The sequence below is a fragment of the Mauremys reevesii genome, linkage group 11, assembly GCF_016161935.1.
Source record: "Mauremys reevesii isolate NIE-2019 linkage group 11, ASM1616193v1, whole genome shotgun sequence".
In the NCBI taxonomy this organism is placed as follows: Eukaryota; Metazoa; Chordata; order Testudines; family Geoemydidae; genus Mauremys; species Mauremys reevesii.
The window spans coordinates 26,793,483-26,817,735 of NC_052633.1; the positions used below are offsets into that span (position 1 = coordinate 26,793,483).

The following is a 24,253-nucleotide window of genomic DNA, read 5'->3' on the forward strand; positions in this document are numbered from 1 at the left end:
TGAGGTGGGTGTCATGGTAAGAAACCAGTGTTTTCTTGAGTAGGGGGAGGCTAGTGGGCAGGGGCGGCTCTAGACATTTCACCGCCCCAAGCACGGCGGCACGGGGGTGTTCTGCCGGTCGCCAGTCCCGCGGCTCTGGTGGACCTCCTGCAGGCACGCCTGCGGGAGGTCCACTGGAGCCGTGGGACCAGCGGACCCTCTGCAGGCACGCCTGCGGGAGGTCCACTGGAGCCGTGGGACCAGCGGACCCTCTGCAGGCATGCCGCGGAAGGCTGCCTGCCTGCCTGCTGCCCTCCCAGAAACTGGCAGAGCACCCCCCGCTGCATGCCGCCCCAAGCATTCGCTTGGCGTGCTGGGGCCTGGAGCCGCCCCTGCTAGTGGGCTCATTGCTGGGAGACAAACTCACTGGGCAACAGAGTTGGGATAGGTGGGGATACTGGCTGCCAGGTGAGGGATTGGTACTGGGGTGGGGACGGGAGGTACTGGAATGGCTGTTTTTAGATAGAATGGCTGATGCTTGCTGAAGATGCTTCTCTTCTTGGTCTCCAAACTGGATAGTGCTCAGCTCTGGAGACCACATTGCTTTGCTTCAAGAGGTGGTGAATCCGTTTTCCCAGCCTCTAATAGTGCCAACTTTCCTACCCCAGAGCAAAACACTGAACAGGTGAGGGGAAGAGGGAGAGGTCCACCCTAAGGGCATTTGGCAGTAGGAGCGATCAGAGGGTCAGCAGTGCTGGGTGGGATCAGGGGATTTTGCTGATTTTTCTCTGAGGTTATACTCCAACCACTAGCTAACAGCTGTGCCCTCATAACATGCTCAAGGATACAACCTACCCGTTAAGAAACACTACACAGAATTGCAGAAGTTACTTTCTCTTGTGCTATCGAGCCAATCCCTGCGGCCAGAGGTTATACTGGCAGCTCAGAAAAGGAGCTGTCTCAGCTACTCATACACAACTAGACCTGACTGGGAGACCATCGGTTGTCACAGCCCTAGTGCCATTAGTAGCAGCTTGAGCAGCATTAACCCCTACAGATATGATCTTGTGTCTTTCTAAAAGTAAAGGGACCTACAGCCATGCATGGCTCTGAGCAAACTGTGAATGAATGCCTCATAGTCTTTTGGGGGCGGGGGTGGGGAGGGGAAAAAAAATCAATGACAAGTTTTCAATCACATTTTCAAGACCATCTTCTAAAGGAAAAGGACTAGGAATGTGGGAGGCTTCGTTTTTAAAACAGATTCTCCTTTAGATTTCCTTATCCTCCTATGGGATGTGTTGGTGCCGTAATCATGAGCTTTGCAGGATCTCACAGCCTGGCTTTTAACCGCACTATTCAAATCCAGCCATCTCTGGGATGGAACAGAGCAGATGCTTAACAGTACACAAGAGAGTCACAGGGGTTTGGCTCAGTGAAGGAGCATGTCACATCAAACTAATGCTGCAGGCGGAATTTACAGAGGAACAAGAACTGTTCAAGTAAATCTGAGCATCCCTGTTAAGCCATTTGACTGGGGGCCCAGCTACAAGGTCCAGGCACGTGACATACCTTTTCCTTTCAACTAGCGCTAAAATGCCCTATTCTGCTAACTGAGGTGTTTAGTCCTGCTGACAGTGGATGGAGCAAGGAGAAAAAAAAAATGGACCCAAGAGTGGTGGCTGCAGGAGTTCATTACAAGGTTCTTTACTCACCACTGGTGCACCTCCTTGTGGCTACAGCTGGAATTAGCTTCACCCAGTCCAATATACCCCCTTTCTGTCTCTTGTTCACACTGAGACTCTCTTGTGCTCCAGGAATTACAGTGCTCCCTCTTCATGGATTGGCTCTCTCGCCAGGACATTACAGTTCCCCCCTTCCAGGGTATCAAAGTCTCACTGGACTGGTTGACCCAATATTGTTCCTGGCAGCCCTTCAATCCAAGGCTATGCCACTTCCCAGCTGGTTGGTAGGTGAATCTGGGCCCACCCACTACTCCGAGTTCCACCTCAGGTACCCTTGAATCAGCAACCAAGGGTTGCAATATCCCAAACCTTCCTGCCATTTCTCCGAGCCTTTTCCTATTCCACCCCTATTGGGCTTCTGGTCCAGCACTCTTCTTGGTAAACCCTTCCTCCAGGGCCAAGATCCCAGGACTTCTACTCTCCCCCAGCTCTCCTCATCCCCTCACCTAGAGAGCAGCTGTAAATTTCCACACTGCAGCCCCTTCTGTCCTTGCTTGGCATTATACCAGCCTCATCTGCTCAGCTGGGCTCCAACCTCCATCAGGGATTGTCTATCAAGCCTAACTCTCCCTCAGGTGTGGCCTATCAGGTTACTTAGCACCTTCTGAGCCAAATTAACCCTTTCGGGGCTAGTGTGGGGTGAACACCCCACCATAGGGATTTAGGGTGAAGGCTTCCTGTCAAAGAGGAAGAAGAGGGAACATTGTGATCTACTCCAGACAGGGAAGAAATTCTGATTCTTCAGTGTGTTTAAGCGTGTTCAGCAGAGCTCTCATTTAGCGTGCAACAACACCTTTTGTTGCACACTACCTGGCTCTAGAGTATGTACTATAAACATCTTGCTGCTGGTGGGTGGGCCCCCTTGACCTGGGGCTGCCTACAGCTGGAGGTTTGGCAGCCTGCCTGAACTAACATGGGGTAGGAAGAATGTAATCACCTGTTTTGAAATCTTACCAGGCCATTAGGACTAACACAAAGTACCATGCGATCTTATCACTACAAGTGGCCACAACTTTAGATACCAAGTATCAGGGCTTAGGAACAAGGTGACAGTCACATTATAAATGTCATAGATGAGGTTAGAGCTCTCTAGTTTAAATAGAACCTCAGTTTTAAATTATAGCCAAAAAAAATAAAATAAAATAAAGCCTCAAGCATCCTAGTCCACCTCAGCAGCATGCTGGAGATTGGTTTAGTACGGATTCATGAAGGATATTCGCTAATGGGAGCACTAAACACTAATCTTCAAGATTTGTCAGCATCCTTCAATAGGGTGAGATATATTAAAATAAATTATGAATTCCTAAAAATGATTATTTAAATTGCTATAGAACCTTATAGCCCAATCACACTATTATTTCTCAGTCTGGATGGAATATATTAACTTGCATATAGGAAAAAAAATAAAAAAATAACGGCAAAACAGGAGCAGTGTGGGGGCAGGAAAGACATTGCAGAATTAATGAACATCAGATTCAGCAAAGACATTTCAGTCTGCTCGGCTCTGAAAAAATCTGTAAATCTCCTCAACAGTACAGCATCATGCTTCAGCAGCCAGTCTTGATGAGCCTCTGACTTTCATTATCATCCAACATCAACTTTAAGGTGTTTGGGTCTTTGAAATTTCAGCTCTCTCTCAAATATTTTTGACCCAAACAAGCTGTACTCTTTGCCTTGACCAGGCATTTGTAAAAATCCATAAATGGAAGCAGAGGTATGTGCCTATCCTGATGTTATCAAACTCAGCAACTAAGCAGAAATATTACTTACAGGTGATTTTTTTCTAGTCTCTGTGGCCTTTGCCCAGAGCACAAAATACCAAGTTGATGATGCACTAACACCACCTTTTCCTGTTGAGATGTGCTGTACCATTCCACAGCATGTTTCCAAGAATTTCACAAAGTACTTGTTTGTAGTGATTCACTCTGCATAGGAATTCCTAAGATAAAATTGAACAGAAACTGCTGTAGTTCTTTCAAATGTATCTCTACACTTTATAAATTGCCTTTCAATATTATTAGCATAGACAAAACTAAAAGTGACAAGGATTTTTGCCTGAAGCAGTTGTATACATAGTATAGTATATTAGAACTATAGCATTCGTTGATTTTTTTAGAGCCATTTCAAAAAGAAGCAGCAGATTTTCCCTAAATAATAAAAGCCAGGGGTTTAGCAGGTTCACCACTCTCCTTTAGCCATATATATTTCTGGATCAAAAATGTTTGAATGTACAAGTGATCCTCATGCTTGAGCTTCCCTGCTTTTAAACAGTCTCAATTTATAAGCTCAATAGTGCATATGAGACATGCCTGTTTTACAGTAATAAAGAGGTAAATACTCTCTCCTTCAGAGGTCCATTCCTATTGTTAGACCCCAGTCTGTATCCATTGCTGTTCAAAGCCATGGTCCTAATTTTCAAAGCCCCAGCTACATCAGCAGCCACATCTCAATCTACAACCCAACAAGACAGCTGCACTCCTCTAGAAAAAGATAATTTGAAGATCCCAGGACAAAGCATAAAGAGAAATTCCCCCTGGGCCTTCTCTCCTTAACCCCCAGCCATGGCCCCTAAACCTGCAGCAGAGATACGAAGTGGGCTAGGAGGAGTTGTGTTGGCTCTGAACTACCAGATGATCATCCCTGGCTCAGGGCCACTTCAGACAGGTGATGCAGCAAAAAGCAGCCACAGCATAGCTCCTAAATGTATAATTTTAAAATGTCAGGTGAGGAGTACAATATATGGAACTTTAAGACCTCTGCTGACAATGTGGGTTACTGTGCCTTTGGTCTGTTAAAGTTCAGAGGGCAGAGTTCCTAAGAGCCTCCAACTGGAATTGGCTGTAGAACTAACAGGATCTGTGGGTTATTTACTTATTTCCCTTGTAAACAAGGAGAGTCCTCACTATGCAAACTTGACTGTTTTGTTGTTGTTGTTTCTTGTTGCTGTTATTCTGATCCCATTAGAGCCACCACAGTAAAATTAACACCCTTTATTGGAATTGAGAAATAGGAGAAGTAATCTCCTTTTTCAAAACTATACAGCTGATGAGGGTTGGTTTGTTTTTTTTTGCAAAAATACCTTCCTGAAAGAAGGCCCATGCCCATTCCTGTACAGTACAGCAAGATAACAAGAGTGCAGGGATTGTGCTTTCCTTTTTTTAAATCATCATATTGGCCAGGAGCAATTTGTGTTGACAAAAGATAAAATGGAGTGATAGAATTCAGCATGTCTTGAAGTAACACGGTTAAACATTTGGGCTTAACCCTGACTGACTACTCAGCTCCCTGTCAAAAAAGCCTATTAGAGGAACACTCACAAGAAAGTTTGATACCAGTTGTGGGAGCTTAGGGACTTCTTATGATGAAGGAGAGGAAGCCTAGTCTTCTCCAGTCCTCCTAAAAATCAGCAATGAGCTCTTTCAAGTTATCTTTTAGTTTAACATAAATTTGGCAGTAATTATAATCAAGCGAGACTATGGCAAGTTTAAGTATGTGTTTGTGAGTGGAATGTTACTACTTCTGAATAATCAACATGATGTTGCCGTCATTATTTCTGACTACATTACCCTACCACCAAAGCCACACCTACTATATTTTCAGCATTACAATATTTTTTTAAAGAAAAGGGTGATGCAATTGCAAAAACTCTACATCACACCCAATCAAATAAAGCAAAGGACTCTTCTAGAAGTGACTCTTGTTCAATGCAAACTAATAGATTTACACCACACCCTTTTTGTCATAAAAGTGTTTGATGCCAAATTATACACTGATCTGGCATCTATGTCTAACACCATGAATTACTAAACTGAAAGCAAATATGTTTCAACATTATTTTTACAGGTCATGGAGGTTGGTTGACAAAGTGAAATAATTTAATTATACAATTCTACATCATGTGTCATCACTACCTGAATATGTGAAATGTATCTAATTAAGCAATAAGAGCCAGTGATTCCTACTTATTAGAGCACCTAGGGTGTGTTGAGAACAATAAGTGAAGACTAAATTCTTCCAGAGCACCCGGTACATATACAAATTAGTATTGTAAAATGTTGTGAAGTGTCCTCTTGCTATTATGATGGCCCCAATTCAGCAACATGTATAAACCTGTGCCTCACTTGAAGCACACTAGTCATCCTATTATCTTTAACTGGACTACTCCCATCCTTAAAAGTAAGCATGTCCTTAGAAACCCAGATGAACTGTGGGCAGTATGACATTCTGAAAACAGGTGTCCTAAAATTATAGCGATTACAATAATCTCATAAACTAGATATGGGAAAGGTCATTACCTCATCTTCTCCATATCCATGCTAGGGCAGTCTTGTTCCCTACAGAGCACTACTTCACAATGAGAAATTATTATTTTCATACTCTGTGTGCAGGTTAGAAGGAAGAGGATGAAGTAGGAGAAAAAGAAAAATTAGGAACAGCAGATGAAGCAAATTATGGAGAACAGAAGAATCTATTTTGATGCAACTCAGTTTTGCCTCTGGTGCTTAGAAAATGAAAGGCACATCAGAAATACTTAAGGTAGATATAATCAATCTGAGTGGTTTGTAATACATAAAGATGGGCCCAAGCTATAAAACTGGGATTTGGATTTTGAGGGTGCTTGGATTTTAAGGTTTGATGTCTTGGAAGCCACCAAAGGTGGCTAGATAGATAAAGTTGGGAAACTCTCCTTTCCAAAGGTAAAGTAGAGCTACCTGAACAATTAATAGTATTTATGGTATTAAGGTGCCCGGAACTGTACACACTATTCAACTGTTGTAGGTGTGATCTGACCTGGCTCTCTATTCTGTAATAAGATGCCTCTTCACACGAACTCCAAAAGAAACATAGGCTGGTTTTTGGTGTGATGTAGCACTGGAAACTTGTGTAATTTGCTCCCCACGGTTACCACTAGGAAGATGTCATCCTAAACAGCGACTATCTAACCCCTTATGTGTTCTTTTACTAAAGTTCCTTACCTGTTATTTGGTGTGTTGATCTATGTATTTTGTTATGGTTGTGATCAGATCTTTTACTTGGAAAAAATAGTACAGTGGACAGTGGTATAGTGCTAATTACATGCCTGGGTTAGCAATAATAATACTTATTGGATAAAAGATGCAAGGTAAGAGTATAACTGCAAGACCTTTACAAGCAGTAATAAAGAAGCACAACAACCTTACAAGGTAAGTACGAATAGTCCTCTTTTTACAGATGGAAAACTGAGGCACAGAGATGCTAAAAGAGTTGCCTAAAGTTGTAGTTAGACAGTGTCAGGGCCCTGAAGAGAATCCAGAAATCCTAAATGGGCAGGTAGCTTGTGTGCTATGACCCTTGCTTATCGTCTCATTGTTACATTTTGTTTTCCTCCTCTGTTTGTTGTATCCATCTCATCCTTAGATTGTAAGCAATTTGAGGAAGGGACTCTCTCTTTGTTATGTTTGTACAGTGCCTAGCACAGCAGGCCTGCGGCATTTAGGCACTACCACAACACAAATAATAAATGGTAATAATGATCCTGGACTTCAAGTCATGTGCTGTAATCACTGGATGCCATATGGGAGGGAATAATTGCAATATAGAACTCATTGTCCATTATGCATTAATTAGGCAGAAGATTTGCTTATATAATAGACCTATGAATCCCACTTACCATAAAGAATCTCTGTGGTAGAACCTCTTGTCCAGGACAAGCAAGTATTCCCATCTGTGATTAAAATGGACAAGATTTAAAAAAACAACCAACCAACCGTGTGTGTGTGTGTGTCTGGTTGGTATCTACATAGTGCCCTCAAGCAAACAGCATGACAAATGAAACTTCTCTCCCTTTAGCCTTTATTACAAGGAAGAAACACTGCTTATTACTATTATCAGTCAGACATAATGTCATACACAAGTCTGAACCCTGATGCAAGAGCCAATAATCTAGCACATTTAGAAACTGAACTTTGCTCCTGCAGTCCTTAGGGTGGTTATTGAGAATTTGATGAATAACAGGAGAATTATTCTTCCTTGCCTGATATTTATAGGCTAAGGGAATTATGTGCAATGCTTCCTGCTGAATCTCACAGGGTAAAATCCTGCACTCATATCTTAGTGGTAGACCACCTTGGATATTCTATTTTATGTATTTGGGTAGAATTCCTATTGATGCCAATGGGTGTCACACGCATCTGAGACTAAAAATTGTTGCCTGCAGTTTGTAAATACTTACATAGATAGCAGATCTAATAAAAGGTGTGCATTTTCAGACTGGAATAAACTGGATTTGTATTTGGTTACCAGATTATTTGTTCAGACTTCTTTTAAAAGGTACTTAACATGTTTTCCACTGGAATATCGTTTACATAACCTAAGTGATGGGTCCAAACCAGAAACTTCAGATCTAGCTTCAAATGTCCCCAATATTTCCAAATCTGGAATTTTGGCTTGAACCTGTCTCTATATAATTCATTTAAGAAAAACTGTATATGGGCATATATGGCTAATACTTATTGACAGATCTCACTAAATGTTATGCATTGATGTAAAAGCAAGAAATCTGTTGGCATTAACATTTTTTAATCTCATGCATGTTGTCAGAAGCATGGTATTAAGTGCCCTCTGCTGGCAGCTTGTTCTCATAACAGCCTGAAGCTGGGAGCGTTTTCAAAAAAGAAACACTACACACAATCTCTGTGGACCCAATTCTCCTCTGCTTTGCACCTTGTGTAGTCACTAACACCTATCCAAAATGGCTGTAAAAATATCACCAGATCAGAATTTACCACTTAGACATACCAATTTATATTCACTTTGCACAGAGAAAAAGGCTTGATCCTGTGCCCATTGAAGTCAATGGGGCAGATTCTCCATTGTATTATGGCTATAATGCTCTGGCACTGCCAAGGGACCATAAAGTCTCCAGATGCAGCCCCCAGGGAATTCCCCCAGCCCAAGCACAAAGGGGTGCAGGTATGTAGGAGTCTGGCTGGAGAGCTGCACCACTCTGGCTGGCAGGGCCGGCTCTGGCTTTTTTGCCGCCCCAAGCAAAAAAAAAAAAAGGGCGGGGGCGGAGCGGCAAAGCAGGAGGGGAAAAAAACAAATAAAACAAACAAATCTGTGGCACGGATGGAGCAGCAAAGTCGTGGGGTACACCTGCAGCACGGCAAAGAAAACAAAACAAAAAAACTTGTGGCGCGGCCAGAGCGGCAAAGCAGGAGGGGAAAAAAACATCCAAACAAAAAAACCTGTGGCACGGCAGGAGCAGTGGATGGCGGGGACGGACCTGCAGCACGGCTGGAGCGCCAAACCAAAAAAAAAAAAAACAACCCGGCCGTGCTGCCCTAGGATTGGGCGGAATGCCACCCCATAGACTATGCCACCCCAAGCACCAGCTTACTCAGCTGGTGCCTGGAGCCGGCCCTGCTGGCTGGCTATTCCCAACTGCTGAAAGCCCTCTTGGGAATGGGTAGGGTGACCATATTTCCCTATGCTGAATATGGAACACCTTGTAAAATTGCTCATATTCAACAGCAATTAATCAATCAGAACTATGCAGTAGTCACCCCAACATGCTATAAAAACTCCAGAGCCCAGCAGGGAAAGGGGGGGGCTTGTGCATAGACACAGTATGACTTCTATTTTGGTGGGCAGGGACAGGCAGGACTCAAGCCAGCTCCACCTGGCAGGTCCAGGGAGGGAGTGCCACCTTCACCTCCTGACTCACCTCAGGAGGCCACCCAGCCTGTCTTGGTTGTGACGGGAGGGAGGCACAACCAAAAATTATAACTCAAAGGTGTGCGGGGGGGTGGGGGGGGTTCAGCTCAAAAATTTTGAAAACAGCTCAGGGTGCAGGGAAGGGGATAGCTGGGGACAGTGTGGGGTCAGGAGGTAGTGGATGCAGAGAAGGGGGTAGCTAGGGGCTGTGTGCAGGGAGGGGGTAGCTAGGGGGGTAGGCAGCAGTCCCTGTTCCCTGAGGGCTCTGCCAGCCCCACCCCTATGGCTCTTATGGGCTGTGTGAGAAAAGGGAGCTGGGAGCTGAGGAGCAGCCAGCAGGAGAGGCGGGAACACCATGGCTGCCTGCTCCATGGCACCAGCCAGAGGAGCAGCTGCCCTGCACTGCCTGGCTCCAGCTTCCCGCCTACAAACTGGCCCGAGGGCAGAGAGAGAAGGAGGTGTGTGTGTGGGGGGGGGTGGAGCTGCCCCCGGGACACCCCTTCACATGCACTGCAGTTTGGGGTGGCAACATTCCCAGTGCCCCCCAACTCCACCCATGGGCTATGGGGGCTTCTGCCCCATGGAGAGCACAGGGAATCCAAGATTCAGCCCCATGGCTCCTGCCTTCAGCCTCATGGAGATTGTCAGGGTTCAGGCATTCAGCCCCGCGGTGGGAACAAGGAATCAGGGCTTCAGCCCCCCCTCCCCCAATTCTGGCTTCAGCCCCATGGCAGGACCTGGGGATCGGGGCTTCAGTCCTCTCAGGGCTCCTGCTTCAGCCCCGCGGAGGGTGCCATGGATCAGGGTTGCAGCCCCGCAGGGGGCACTGGGGCTCAGGCTCTGGGTTTCAGCATCAGCTCCCAGTGACACCCCCCCCCAAAAGCACTTGCAGACCCCAATTGAGAACCCCTGCTTAAGATTTCACATGGTGAGGGGTGATACACACCCCTAGCCCCTCACACACGGGGCTGCCTCTTGTCCTACCTGATGTGTCATCTTCCTGCCTCTCCACCTGACCTGAGGCCACTATGTGCTCTCACTGCCGAGCCACAAACAAGACACGGCTCGGGCTGCACTGACTGACCAGCAGGGGGAGCAAAAAAATATGGGACAATTTGACCCTTTTAACAAAAAAAAAAAAAAAAAGGAGGCAGGACACCTGCAATAGGGCTTAAATACAGTAACTCCACACTTAACGTTGTAGTTATGTTCCTGAAAAATGTGACTTTAAGTGAAACAATGTTAAGCGAATCCAATTTCCCCATAAGAATTAATGTAAATAGGGGGCTTAGGTTCCAGGGCAGCTTCCCCTAAAGCACCAGGGGCGGGCGAGAACAACCTTCAGCCCACCCACTCCACTCCTTCCCCCAAGCCTCCACCCTTAACCCACCTCTTCTCCCCCTCACCTCCCCCTTTACTTAGCTTACTGCGTCCTGGCTCCTCCCCTCTCCCTCCCCTCTCTTCCAAATTCCAAGCCAGCTGATTGCTGAGTAGGGGAGGGAGGGAGGAGCCTGTGCACTGAGTCCTTGTTCCTCCCTTCTCCCTCCTGCCTCCAAAACGCCGCAAGCCAGCTGACTGCCGCTAGCAGGAGAGGGAGTGGAGGTGCACTGAGTCCTCGCTCCTCCCACCTCCTTCCTGCCCCGGGCAATCAGCTGGCTTGCGGCATTTTGGAAGGAGGGAGGGGGAAGGAGCAAGGACTCGGCGCACAGGCTCCCCCTTCCTCCCCTACACATGTAGGGATATTAAAGAAGGTTTATATTAAACATGGTTTATATGAGAAATGATTTATTGATTTATTGTTAATTGATACTTTATAACTTAAGGTTTATGTTAGAAGTAAATTTGTGATTCCCAACATTTAGCCTCTAACCTGCAAGCCACCAGCTGTGTCTGTGTGAAGCCTGCTCAAAGAGATACTTGGTATAAAACTTGTTAAGCTCAAAGAAATACTTTGTATAAAACTTGCTAAACATTAATTAACTCTAAGTAAGCCAAAACAGTAGCTGTTATAGTGTATAAATAGAGACCCCCAACCTCTGTAAGTTTTCATCTCACTTTATCTTTGCTTGTTAAAAGACAGGGAGTCTCACATAAATTGGTAACACCCCAAAAGGTAAAAAAACAGTGAAATAGATGTGATTAAGATAGAGAATGTATGTGACTGAATGGTTAGGGAGTCACCAGCCTGAAGAATTCAGTGTCAGCTGAAGAAGGTGTCAAGTGGGATCAACCAGATGACCCTCGGAGGGCAAACTGGAATCCACCCACCACACCTCAAAGGAAGGAAAAACAAAACATCTAATAACATGGAGCCAGCCATCTGCTGATTGATTTAGCAACAGCAGAATGAAGCAACTCCTATGAACTAACATAGGGAAAAATCCCTATAAAACTGGACTCTAAAGAATAAGGACTTTGAGTCTATGGTTCTGCTGCCAGCCTCCAGGAGCATCAGATGCATCTGACACAGACTCGGCTCCATCCTCATGACCAAGATACCTGGCCAGTAACTTGGCATGAGCAACATCTAGGCTGGTAACTATGGCCTGGTCCACACTAGGACTTTAATTCGAATTTAGCAGCGTTAATTCGAATTAACCGTGCACCCGTCCACACCAGGAAGCCATTTAATTCGACACAGAGGGCTCTTTAGTTCGAATTCTGTACTCCTCCCCGACGAGGGGAGTAGCGCTAAATTCGACATGGCCATGTCGAATTAGGCTAGGTGTGGATGCAAATCGACCTTAGTAGCTCCGGGAGCTATCCCACAGTGCACCACTCTGTTGACGCTCTTGACAGCAGTCCGAGCTTGGATGCTCTGACCAGCCACACAGGAAAAGCCCCATGGAAATTTGAATTCCTTTTCCTGTCTGGCCAGTTTGAATCTCATTTCCTGTGTGGACGTCGTGGCGAGCTCAGCAGCACTGGCAGCGATGCAGAGCTCTCCAGCAGAGGTGTCCATGCAATCTCAGACTAGAAAGAGGGCCCCAGCATGGACTGACCAGGAAGTCTTGGATCTCATTGCTGTGTGGGGCAATGAGTCTGTGCTTTCAGAGCTGCACTCCAACAAACGGAATGCAAAGACCTACGAGAAGGTCTCCAAAGCCCTGGCACTCAGAGGATACAGCCGGGATACAATGCAGTGCCGCGTGAAAGTCAAGGAGCTGAGACAAGGCTACCAAAAAATCAGAGCGGCAAACGGACGCTCCGGAGCCCAGCCCCAGACATGCCGGTTCTACGAGGCACTGCATGCCATTCTCGGTGGGTCTGCCACCACTGCCCCACCAGTGTGCGTGGACTCTGAGGATGGGATACTGTCGACGGACTGTTCCTCGGAGATGTTCGCGGACGGGGAAGATGAGGAGGACGAGGCAGTCGACAGCGCTTACAACGCTGATTTCCCCGACAGCCAGGATCTCTTCATCACCCTCACTGAGATCCCCTACCAACCCTCCCCAGCCGTTACCCCGGACCCTGAATCAGGGGAAGGATCAGTCTGTAAGTGCTTTAAACATGTTAATATTTATTTTTAATGGAGCAGGAATAGTTACTAGTTGAAAAGGTCAATATATATGGGGATGGAACAGAAATCCTTTTGGGAGATTTCCGAGAAGCTCTCCTGCAGGTAATCGAAAAGCCTCCGCATGAGGTTCCTGGGGAGAGCTGCCTTATTGGGTACTCCGTGGTAGCACACTTTTCCGCGCCAGGCTATCATCAGGTACTCCGGGAGCATTGCCTCCACAAGCATGGCTGCATAGGCCCCTGGTTTGTGCTGGCTTTCATGCAGCATGCGCTCTCTATCTGCCTCAGTGACCCTCCTCAGGGTGATCTCGCTCGGAGACTCCTGCATTTAATTACAGTAATTTGTGTACTATTAGTATTGGGAGTGCTTCACTGTTCCTTTGCATAACAATGAGCGTCACTTTACAGCCACGTGGTGGAGGCTGCAGAGTGGCATTATACAGGGATCTTTCACAGGGAACAGACGCGAGGCGGTGCAACAGGGGCAGAGTTTATGCTTTCATGATTGCCTGTAGCAAGAGGACAGTGGTATACATTGAATTTTAAGCAGCCAAAAGTTTTTGGCTTACCATGCCTGGCTGCTCCACGGATTCTGCTGTCCTGCCCCGCTTGTCTGAGCTGCAGTGCAATCCCCCAGGCAATGAAAGCGAATTCCGAAAATTTGAACTTTCCCTGAGTGAGTGCTGTGCATGGTCTTGTTCCCAGAGACTGACTAGACCATGTTTCTTCTTTGCAAAACTGTATCTTTATAAGGAAGTCAATCCCTTTTTCCCATCACACAGCTGCAACTGTATCCCGACCTGCTCCAGCATGCCCCTCACAGAGGCTGGCGCAGATTAGGCGGCGCAAGAAAAAGACACGGGATGAGATGTTCGCAGAACTTATGGGCTGCTCCCGAGCCGAGGCAGCCCAGCAGAGCCAGTGGAGGGAGAACCTCTCCCAGCAGCAGCGCTCACAGAGCGAACGGGAGGACAGATGGCGTCTGGAGGACCAGCAGGCGACTCAAACGCTGCTTGGACTAATGAGGGAGCAAACGGACACGCTCAGGCGCCTTGTGGATGTTCTGCAGGACCGCAGGCAGGAGGACAGAGCCCCCCTGCAGTGTATCTGCAACCGCCCTCCCCCGCCACAAAGTCCCATACCCCCCTCACCCAAAATAACAAGAAGGAGGTGCGCCAGGGGCCGTGAAAACTGTCACTCCACCCCAGCAGAGTGCTCAAGTACCAAAAAGCTCTCATTCGCTAAATTTTGAGAAGTCCTTCCCTTCCTGGATCACCCAAGCCCAAATCCCAGTTTCGTTCCCTCACTGTGTCATCATCATTCATGCCCGTCACCCCAACCGGGGTATGGGCCGCCAACCACAGATCTCCATAGTCTTCTATCCTGGGCCATTCGCTCTAGCTGGTTCCAGGTATAGCCCATTTTTTTGCTATCAACCTGAAGGTCGCGTCGCCAGGTATTTCTTGGGCGGCCTCTTTTCCGCTTGCCTTGGGGGTTCCACTGCAGCCTCACTGTGTAGTTGATTATTAAAAATAGTTTGCTGTTCATTACTGTTTCCGTCATGTTTCTTTACAGAAGACTTTGTGTGAAGGTGGGGGAGGGGTTTGGTAATTGCATAGGACGGTCACCATTACCTGGATACATACACAGGGGCAGGATTTACAGCAGGTCACACACACATAGTGCAGTCACTAGGCACCCTGGTCAGTCTGGGAGGTGTTTTTCATGTTCTGTGCATAGGCGGAAGGTGCCCTGCTCCAGCTATATTTGGAGCTGGGTCTCTCCCCCGCTCCTGCCTGGATCGGGCCCTGGCCCCCACGGGTCCCCCCCCCCCACCGCCCCGCCGCGCTCCGTACCTGCCTGACAGTAGAGCGGCTCCCCGCAGAAATGCTGTCTGGTGCCCCAGGGTCCTAGCACCTGCCATACAAAAATGGCAAGGCAGGCTGCCCTTACCCTGCCCTTCCACCATAGCCCTGAGCCTCTCCAATGCCCCAAACCCTCAGCCCCAGCCAGAGCCCTCATCCCCCGACACCTCCGTCCCCTACCCCCACACCCTCACCCCTTCCTACGCCCCCACCCCCAGCCCAGAGCCTGCACCCCTCACCCCTTCCTTCACACCCACCTGTAAACGTCCTGCCCCCAGTCCTCCCCCGCCACAAGGCCACATAGCTCCCGCACACAGAGTCCCGAAAAGGAGGGATGGCAGTCTCCGTTGAAACAACCAGTCCGGCAGTGCAGACCGCTCTAGGGGCAGGAGCCTGTCATTCCTCGAGTGTAGAAGCGGTCTGTACATCACTGCACACCCTACCCACCACAGTCTGTGTCCCTGTTTCAACCCTTTAACACAAATTCATTAGTAAAGAAAACGTTGCTAATTAAAAATATTCCATTAACTTTATTTTTAAACGTGTGTTTGAAGGGGGGAAACGTGGTGAACGGGGTATGTCACCACAGAAGAAAGTCAACAGTAACTGAAGCAGGGGCAGGTTCAGCTTCTCTGTAAAGAAACTGAACAGTCACAGGTTACCCCGCTCGCTGAGGAACCTAGCTTTCAAAGCCTCCCGGATGCACAGTGCTTCCCGCTGGGCTCTTCTAATTGCACGGGTGTCTGGCTGAGCGTAATCAGCAGCCAGGCGATTTGCCTCAACCTCCCATCCCACCATAAAGGTCTCCCCCTTGCTCTCACAGAGATTGTGGAGCACACAGCAAGCAGCAATAACAATGGGGATATTGCTTTCGCTGAGATCCGAGCGAGTCAGTAAGCTTCGCCATCTCCCCTTGAGATGTCCGAAAGCACACTCCACCACCATTCTGCACTTGCTCAGCCGGTAGTTGAAGAGCTCCTTGTCACTGTCCAAGGTGCCTGTATAGGGCTTCATGAGCCAGGGCATTAGCGGGTAGGCTGGGTCCCCGAGGATCACTATAGGCATCCCCAACACTTATTTTGTGGTCCGGGAAGAAACTACCTTCCTGCAGGCGTCTAAAGAGACCAGAGTTCCTGAAAACACGCGCGTCATGAACCTTGCCCGGCCACCCGACGTTGATGTTAGTAAAACGTCCCCTATGGTCCACCACTGCTTGCAGCACCATTGAAAAGTAGCCCTTTTGGTTAATATACTGGCTGGCCTGGTGGGCCGGTCCCAGGATAGGGATGTGAGCCCCACCGCAGTTTGGGAATCCCATCGCGGCGAAGCCATCTATGATGACCTGGACATTTCCCAGGGTCACTACCTTTGAGAGCAGTAGCTCAACGATTGCATGGGCTACTTGCATCACAGCAACCCCCACGGTAGATTTGCCCACGCCAAAGTGGTTCGCTACTGACCGGTAGCTGTCTGGCGTGGCAAGTTTCCAGAGGGTTATGGCCACTCGCTTCTGCACACTCAGGGCTGCTCGCATGCGGGTGTCCTTGCACTTCAGGGCAGGGGACAGCAAGTCACACAGTTCAAGGAAAGTGCCATTACGCATCCTGAAGTTTCGCAGCCACTGTGATTCATCCCAGACCTGCAGCACTATGCAGTCCCACCAGTCCGTGCTTGTTTCCCGAGCCCAGAATCGCCGTCCCATAGCATGAACATGACCCATTGCCACCATGATCTCCATGGTGCGGCGTACCGTGCTTTCTGAGAGGTCTGTACCACTCTGAGACTTCATGTCCTCACCGCGCTGCCGGAGCCTCCTCGCCCGATTTCTCAGCATCTGACTGTTGAAGAGGAGGACGATAAGGAGCGAGGAGTTGACAACGGCCATAAGTGCAGCGATGATCGCAGCGGGCTCCATGATCGCAGTGGAGTGCTGTGGCGTCCGCGCTGTCACTTATAACAGGAAAAGTGCGCGAACTGATTTCCCGCCGGCGGGAGTGACGGTTGAATGCTGACAGTTACCCAAGACCACCCTCGACACAGTTTTCCCCCCAGCATGCATTGGGGGGAAATCCCAGAATTCCAATGGGCAGCGGGGAGTGCGGGAACTGTGGGATAGCTTCCCGCAGTGCACCGCTTCCAAAGTCGATGCTGGCCCCGTTAGTGTGGAATCACAAAGTCGAATTACTGTCCTTAGTGTGGATACACAAATTCGACTTCGTAAGGTCGATTCCACAAATTCGAATTAAGTTGAATCGAACTACTCTTGTAGTGTAGACATACCCTATAACATCTATACAGAACCTGAATGAATGATTGTGTGGATGAATATATGTGTGTGTGTGTGTGTGTGTGTATAAGGAATAAGTAGTAATAGAAATAAGTAGGAAAACATTGTCTTTTGTTTTGTTATGGTATTTACAATAAATGTGGCATCTTTGCCTTATCCCTCTTAATAAGATCCTGCTGGTTTTTATTATATTGGTATAACACACAGCACGGTTTGAGTCGGGAGAGTGGCAGTGAACTGAGGTCTTGGTGTATCGGCAGGTTTGATGCAGCCAGGATCTTGTACTCCTGAACCACAGCAGCATCTCATCTCATGTTGGCTAGCGCAACACCTGCCAAAACTGAAAGCCACGGTATTGCTATTGCTTTGAGAGAGCTGCTTAAAATTAATGTTGCACTCAAAAATTGTGTGTCAATGAGACTGGTGTGGGAAGGAGCTGTTGCACCAAACTGGGGCACGATACTCGGCCATTGGCAAAACCAGGATTTGTTCAAAGCATGCGTGCATCATATCCCCAGGACATACCAGGGAGCTTCTGGATGATGTTAACCCTGGTCTTTATCTTTTTTGGTGTTTCAAGGTGTTGGAGATGGCATTAGCTGAATGTCTGGTTGAGGCCATTACCAACACCAAAAGATGATAAAGACTATTCGCACGAATAAGTCAAGTGGGATTTGGGGCCAGACACTATGCTGGACTTCAGTAAACACAGATGTAGGCTCTTGGCCCTTTTTATGCATAACATTCGTTTGCGGCATGCTAAGCAAACGTGAATTTGCAGTGGACTGCACCCAGGCTTCAGAGAAGTAACAGAATATGGAGAAAATCCTGAGGTACACAAGTTTGACAGCACTTGAAAAAAAAATATTGCCTAGTAATTACAAAAATCCACACTGGAGTGCACAATTCTATACATTGGAATTTTGCAGCATTTGTGTTAATGATCTGGGCTCACAAACCCGTTTAAGAGAAAATTAAACCTTTTCCCACAATAGCAAAAATCTGCAGTGCTGTCATCGAACAGGTTTAACCATGGTTACCAAAATGGTGCTGACCATAGTTTGTCCTAGTTAACACCTGAACCACCAGCACTGGTTCAGCTGCACCCACACTTGACACCTGCTGTAGTATTACAGCTTCCTAAATGTTATCGTATGCAATCTTCATGCTTCAGAGTTTCTGAGCTCTCCTTGCTCCTCTCCTAACAATGACATTCTCCTTCCACTCTCTGGAAAATATCATTGCATTTCAGCAGCCATACCCACCTTTGCTATGACTACAGCTCCAATGTCTGGCTGCTTTCATTTGTGCATGGATTGCCACCAGAATGTCCCTTCATGGGAAGAATGGACCACACTAAGCCAGCTACAGTAGGTTTGTGAAGCCCAAGGATTCTTCTTTGTCAGTTTCAGTGCAAAGATTGCTATTCAGTGCAATTGTAAGCCACAGGTGAGTGAGTGTTATAAATGTTTCCCAGTGCTGATCCAGAGGACATGAATTTTTATAGCCTCTAGCTGCAGAGTCCTTAGCTCTGTAGCAGCTCAGGTTTTTAGCTCTGGATGGTCCCACTTCAGATCTCTGGTGTGTCAGCCAATAAGGTAGCTATCACATAGGACTATCTCATACTCCATGCTTGGAGTAAGTGCCTAGGACAATGGAGTTCCCATCTTGGTTGGCGCCTTCAGGGGTATGTCTATGCTGCAGCTGGGACACAATAGCATGAGCAGAGCTAGCACACTAAAAAAAATAGTGTTGACTTCCTATGGCATGGATGGCAGCATGGGCTAGCCACCCACTTACAAGCCTGCCTGACCCTCTGGGGCTGTACTCAGGTGGTTAGCCTGAGCCGCTGCCTGTGACAAGTCCACCACACTGCTGTTTTTAGCACACAAGCTTGAATGGAGCTATCACTTGTCTGTCCACTCAGTCTGGTAGGCACACTTCTAGCTGCAATATAGAGATGTCCTAAGTATTACTATAATACAGAGAATAATAAAATAAAGGAATAAATAATAAGTCACAAGAATCCTTGGAATCCACATTAGGGCAGCATTCCAGCTGCTTTGCACTGCCTCAGACCTAGGATCCTGATTCCTCACTGCCTTGATCTTTGTCTAACTCTAGTCATTTACAAAATGGATGTAAAATGTTATTCTGATTTAGTATCATTTTATATCCATGTTGACAGGCGTAAACAAACCTTGCCACATGTGATGCTGGAGAATCAGACCAAAATTCTTCTCAATATATAGCTTTTAGATATCAGAGAACTGTGTTAGCAGCACGACTGCTATGACTGAAGAGCCACTCTTTTCCATCTAGAGCTTATCCAGAAAAAAAATTATTTGAGATACTTTTGTGTTGTACCCACCCCCCTAAGCTCTGCCTGTTCATACGTCTGACCTTAAAATTGTCCACTCCTTAAATTGTGCCTTATTTTTGTTTGGAAAGATGTTAGCAGCACATCTTGGGCACTATCAGAAACACAATGACAATCACTACCTCTAAAAGTTCCACACATCAAAAAACTGCTGCACAGATTTTTCACAAGGAAGTGCCCCTGGCCTTTTAAACTCCTATTAACCATGTATTTACTTTATGAAAGTTGGAAGACATTTTTGCCAGCCCAGAGATTGGGCTGCCAACTATATTGACTCACTGAAAAGCAAGAGAATCTTAGTAGGACATACGGTCACTCTATACACTAGTAAGGAGATAACCAGATTACAGGTGTCGGAGAGCTCTACTTAGCAGTAACAGGGCAATAAGAAAGCCTGTCCACGGTTTTTGTTTCTCCGATTAAAATTGTCCCACTCGCTCCAAACCAAACTTGTCACAAATAATCGTCAACAACTTAATTTTCCAGTTTTGGAAAGATATTGGCTTTTTTTAAACAAAAAAATATATTGAAATTGGATTCAGAATTGTTAGCAATCATTTTTGGCAAACAAAGTTGTTAATCACAATCTAACATGATTTTGTTAAAAGGTATTTAAAAATGTCACTTGAGACTCGGGCAAAAAAAGGGAAAACCAGTCTATTTTGAACTGTGCAAAACATAAGGTTGAAATAAAAATATAAAGAGAAAATAATCCTGTAATAAAAAAATATAGCTCTGATAATAATGTTCCATTGTCAACATCATGCTCAAGGCTTAATCAATGGGAACACTGGGGGCAGGGCGATGCATGGCCAAATCACTCCTGCTGGCCCAACAAGCTGCAGTAGGTTGCTGGGTAGGAAAGCAGGACCCCACAATCCACCTCTTGGGGTGCAGTGGGAACAGCAGCACTGAAACCCTCAGGTCAGGCACCGGCCATGAGCCAGGCCAGCCCCCCACCTGCCCCTTGGGGGTGGTTCGCCCAGTGCAATTCAAGCCCCTAGCGGCCAATGCTCAGCTCACCACGGCGCAGGGCTTCTTCTCCGCCGGGGGAGGGCGGAGGCCCTAGTGGCGGGGTGAGGCGTCCCGGGCCCGGGCTGAGCGCCGGTGTCCGGGGCAGGCCGGGGCCGGGGACTCCCCCCTGACGCACAGGAAAGCCGGGAGGCAGCGTGCAGAATAAAGCGCGCGGCGGGCGGGGGCAGGCAGCCAGCCGCCCGGCGGAGCTCAGCCTGCGCGCCTCGCCACCCGCGGAGCGGAGCCTGCCTGGGGGCGCCCCTCGGACAGGCAAGTGGGAGCAGCGGGCGGGCGAGAGCGGGCGGGCGAGAGCGGGGCCGCGGGCTGGGGCTGCCGCTTGCTCGCGGGCACCGGGGGAGGGGCGAGGGCAGCCGGGGGCCGAGCACCGCACCGCACCGCACCGCACCGCGGGCTTCAGGCTCTGCTGGGGCCCCGCGCGCTCCCCCCGCCTCGCTGCCGAACCGAGCCGGCCCGGGGGGGCAGAGCGAGGCGGGCGCCGGAGCAGCGGCTCTTCGCACCCGTCGAGCTGCCGCCCGCTGCATGGGGTCGCCCAGAAAAAGCCGGGGAAGCCCGGCCCCAGGGGGAGCGTGGCCCTCAGGGACCCAGGGGGCTCCCCGGCACGGCCCGCTCGCAGCGCTCTCTGGAGGGAGGCCCCCCAGCTTGGGCACGGCTTGAGCCACGGGCCCCTCGGGCCGCTGCACAGCCCCGGCAGCTCCAGGGCCGAAGAGGCGCGGGAGGGGGCAGTGAGCGCCGCACCCGCGGGAGGGGAAGGGCAAGTTTCTTACGTGGGCACCTGCAGAGAAGAGCGGATGGACCAGAGGCGCGAGGCCAGACAGGAAATGGGGGACAGAGACTAGCTCATTCGGGGTCTCCTTGGCCCTCTTGGCCTTTGTTCCACCTGTACGCAGAACCCTGGTTCCTCTGCGGAGCAGCTTCCGTGCACTTGTCCCCCACTGAATATGGGTCCTGGCCCTCTTTTGTGGGGAGTGGGGTGGCCTTCCCTGGGTGAGCTCTGTGGTTGGAAGTTCAGAAAGGAGTCATTTTCGGGAAGCCTCTGCGGAAACCTAAAATTTGCACGGAAACTGCCTAGAGCAGAGTGCCAAGATAGCCTTAAGAGATCATCTTGTTCTACAGAACGGTAGAGGCCATTTGTGTTTTGAAAACACATTAATCTAACTCCTGAAAGAAACTGAACAGAAGTAGATGCTATGGCACTGTTTTATAAGATTCCCACTTGTGCACAGTGTCCCTCTTAACAGCATAGAGCTTTGAGAATTAAACAGATACATTTAGACATAGGTCCCAAAACTAGGGGTACTCCTGTACCCCTCTTTGAAGTCATTTCCATCATTATATATATATAGAGAGAGAGAGAGAGTGTTTACAGCTTGGTTCAATGGCTCTGGCACCTCCCCTATACAAATTGTTCCAGCACCTCTGCATTTACCTTCTGTGTGTGAATTTGATAATTTCAGAAGATACACATTTTGAAGCCCTTGTGCTTTCCTAACGTACAATTTAATTTAACTGTTCTAGAATGTATTTATATATAGTTATAGAAACAGATCATCCAAACTGTATAGCACATTCCTATTACAGTTATGGTGTCAAAATAGTAAGTTACATTGCAACATTAAGAAATAGTCTATTGCATTACCTTGCAATATCAACTATTTATACTGCACTGGATACTTTGGAGTAAGAATCTAAATTAACTATATATTTTCAGTTTTTTAACTTTAATTTTTCCTGGAAAAAAGGAAAGTACTTTTTGGTATGAATTTGAATAAAAGTCTGTGCTTCCAGTTGTCTTACAGTTTGTTTCACCACACGAGATAAAATGAACATGGCAAATCTATGTATGTCTTGTGACTAAAAGTGAAATGGAAAGCATGCCACAATGTGTGTTTTTGTTTGATCTGGATATGCTAAAAAAAATCTCCCATTTACAAAACAGGCCCCAATTGTACAAAGGGTCATGCAGGTGCACAGGACTCTTTGCTGCTTTTAAAAGCTTACACTGCAGACAAAAATCCTGTAGTCCTTACTTAAGGCCTTATTAGGTATTCTTGGCACATCTAAAACTCTGGGATTCCCAAAAGCCATCTAATTCTATTAAAGTTTTGCACTCAAAACTCCTACTGAAAATAGATTCATGGTGTCTAAGGTCAGAAGAGACCATTGTGATCATCTAGTCTGATGTCCTCTAAAGCTCAGCCACAGAAGTTCCCCAAGATAGATGGATAGTGTGTGTGGGTGTGTGTGAGAGAGGAAAAAACCCACAAGTCTTGAGATATGCAAAAGACATCATCATCAGTATGGAAGGAACACATGGATTTGGCTCTTTGTATGCATCACTAATCAGTTATGCAAACTGTAAAGTTATCAATACAACTGCAGAAAGGGAATGAAATGCTTTCATACCCAATTTCCAGAAAACAAAAAGTAAAGAGTTGGCAACATTTCTTCTATTTAGTGGAAAAGAAAATGTAAAAAGGAGGCAGACTGAAAGATGTTGTTTACAAGTGATGTTGCAGGGAGTTTTTATAAATTGTAATAATGTAATCCTGAAGAAATGAACACTGCATAAGATCTGCATATAATAATCAATGCATAAATATTTACAAGCTTCTTTTTGGAGAGAATTGCCATATATTCATAACTATATCTGGAGGAGGATAAATCAGTAAATATGTAAAGACCTCAGGATTTGGCTGTTAATCGGTTTTTAAACTTAGGCACTCATTGACTTAATGTACAGCACTCAATAATGCATCACAAGGCCAAGTTATGCAGTACTTACTAAGGAAACAGGTTTCACAGTGATAGCCGTGTTAGTCTGTATCAGCAAAAAGAAGGAGTACTTGTGGCACCTTAGAGACTAACAAATTTATTTGAGCATAAGCTTTTGTGGGCTAAAACCCACTTCATCCTACTGTATTTTCCACTGCATGCAGCTCATGAAGTGGGTTTTAGCCCACAAAAGCTTATGCTCAAATAAATTTGTTAGTCTCTAAGGTGCCACAAGTACTCCTCCTTCTTTTTACTAAGAAAAGACTCCCATTGGCCTCCCTTAATTTTGCCTGATTAAGGCCACAGGACTCAATTATGCCCATAAAGTACTTCAGCTTCTTCAGTGTTTTTCCTTTGGTTCTGTGAAAACTAAACATGGAAGTTCAAACACAAACATTTTTTAATAAGAATCTCAAACCATAAGGTATTTTTATTTCCCTTTATTAAAATTTTAAAGCATCTAATAAGCTATTTTTAATTTGTTTGGATGACATGGAACTGTTTCATTTCAGTTAGACAAGAACACTTAACTTTGTAGTTTTGATTAATTTAGACATTAACATTAATATAATTGTGATACTAAAATATTAAATGCCCTATGTTTTTACCTCATCTAAACAAAATGATTTGATATCAAAACAAGTTGTTCAGTCTTGAGAATTAACTTTCTGGAATTTGGAGTCTATGGAAAATTGATTTGTTCAGATTCAGAACTAGGGTTTTAAATGTATATCAGGATTTTCCACAGAATGGAAGTTCTGTTTTGTGACTAGCTTTATATATAACTCAACACAACAAAGTGAGACCAAAAAAATTGAAATATCAACAAGTCACCCCAAAATAAAGTTCTACAAAACTGTTACATTTTCAATTAAAACAAAATGCTTTGTTTTAAACTTAGAGAGATGAGTTGGGTGCGGTGATATCTTTTATTGGACTAACTTCTGTTGGTGAGAGAGAGAAGCTTTTGAGCTAC

At 46.7% G+C, this 24,253-nt stretch overlaps 1 protein-coding gene across 3 annotated transcripts in view; it reads left to right on the top strand.

The window, feature by feature from the left end:
* Positions 1-20,552: 20,552 nt before the first annotated feature.
* The window catches only part of STAT4 (signal transducer and activator of transcription 4), a 68,984-nt gene continuing 65,283 nt past the window's right edge, over positions 20,553-24,253 (top strand). For all 3 annotated transcript variants that reach the window (XM_039494691.1, XM_039494693.1, XM_039494692.1), the window contains exon 1: positions 20,553-20,754. The gene's annotated coding sequence lies outside the window, so the exon portion shown is untranslated. The remainder of the gene's footprint in view (positions 20,755-24,253) is intronic.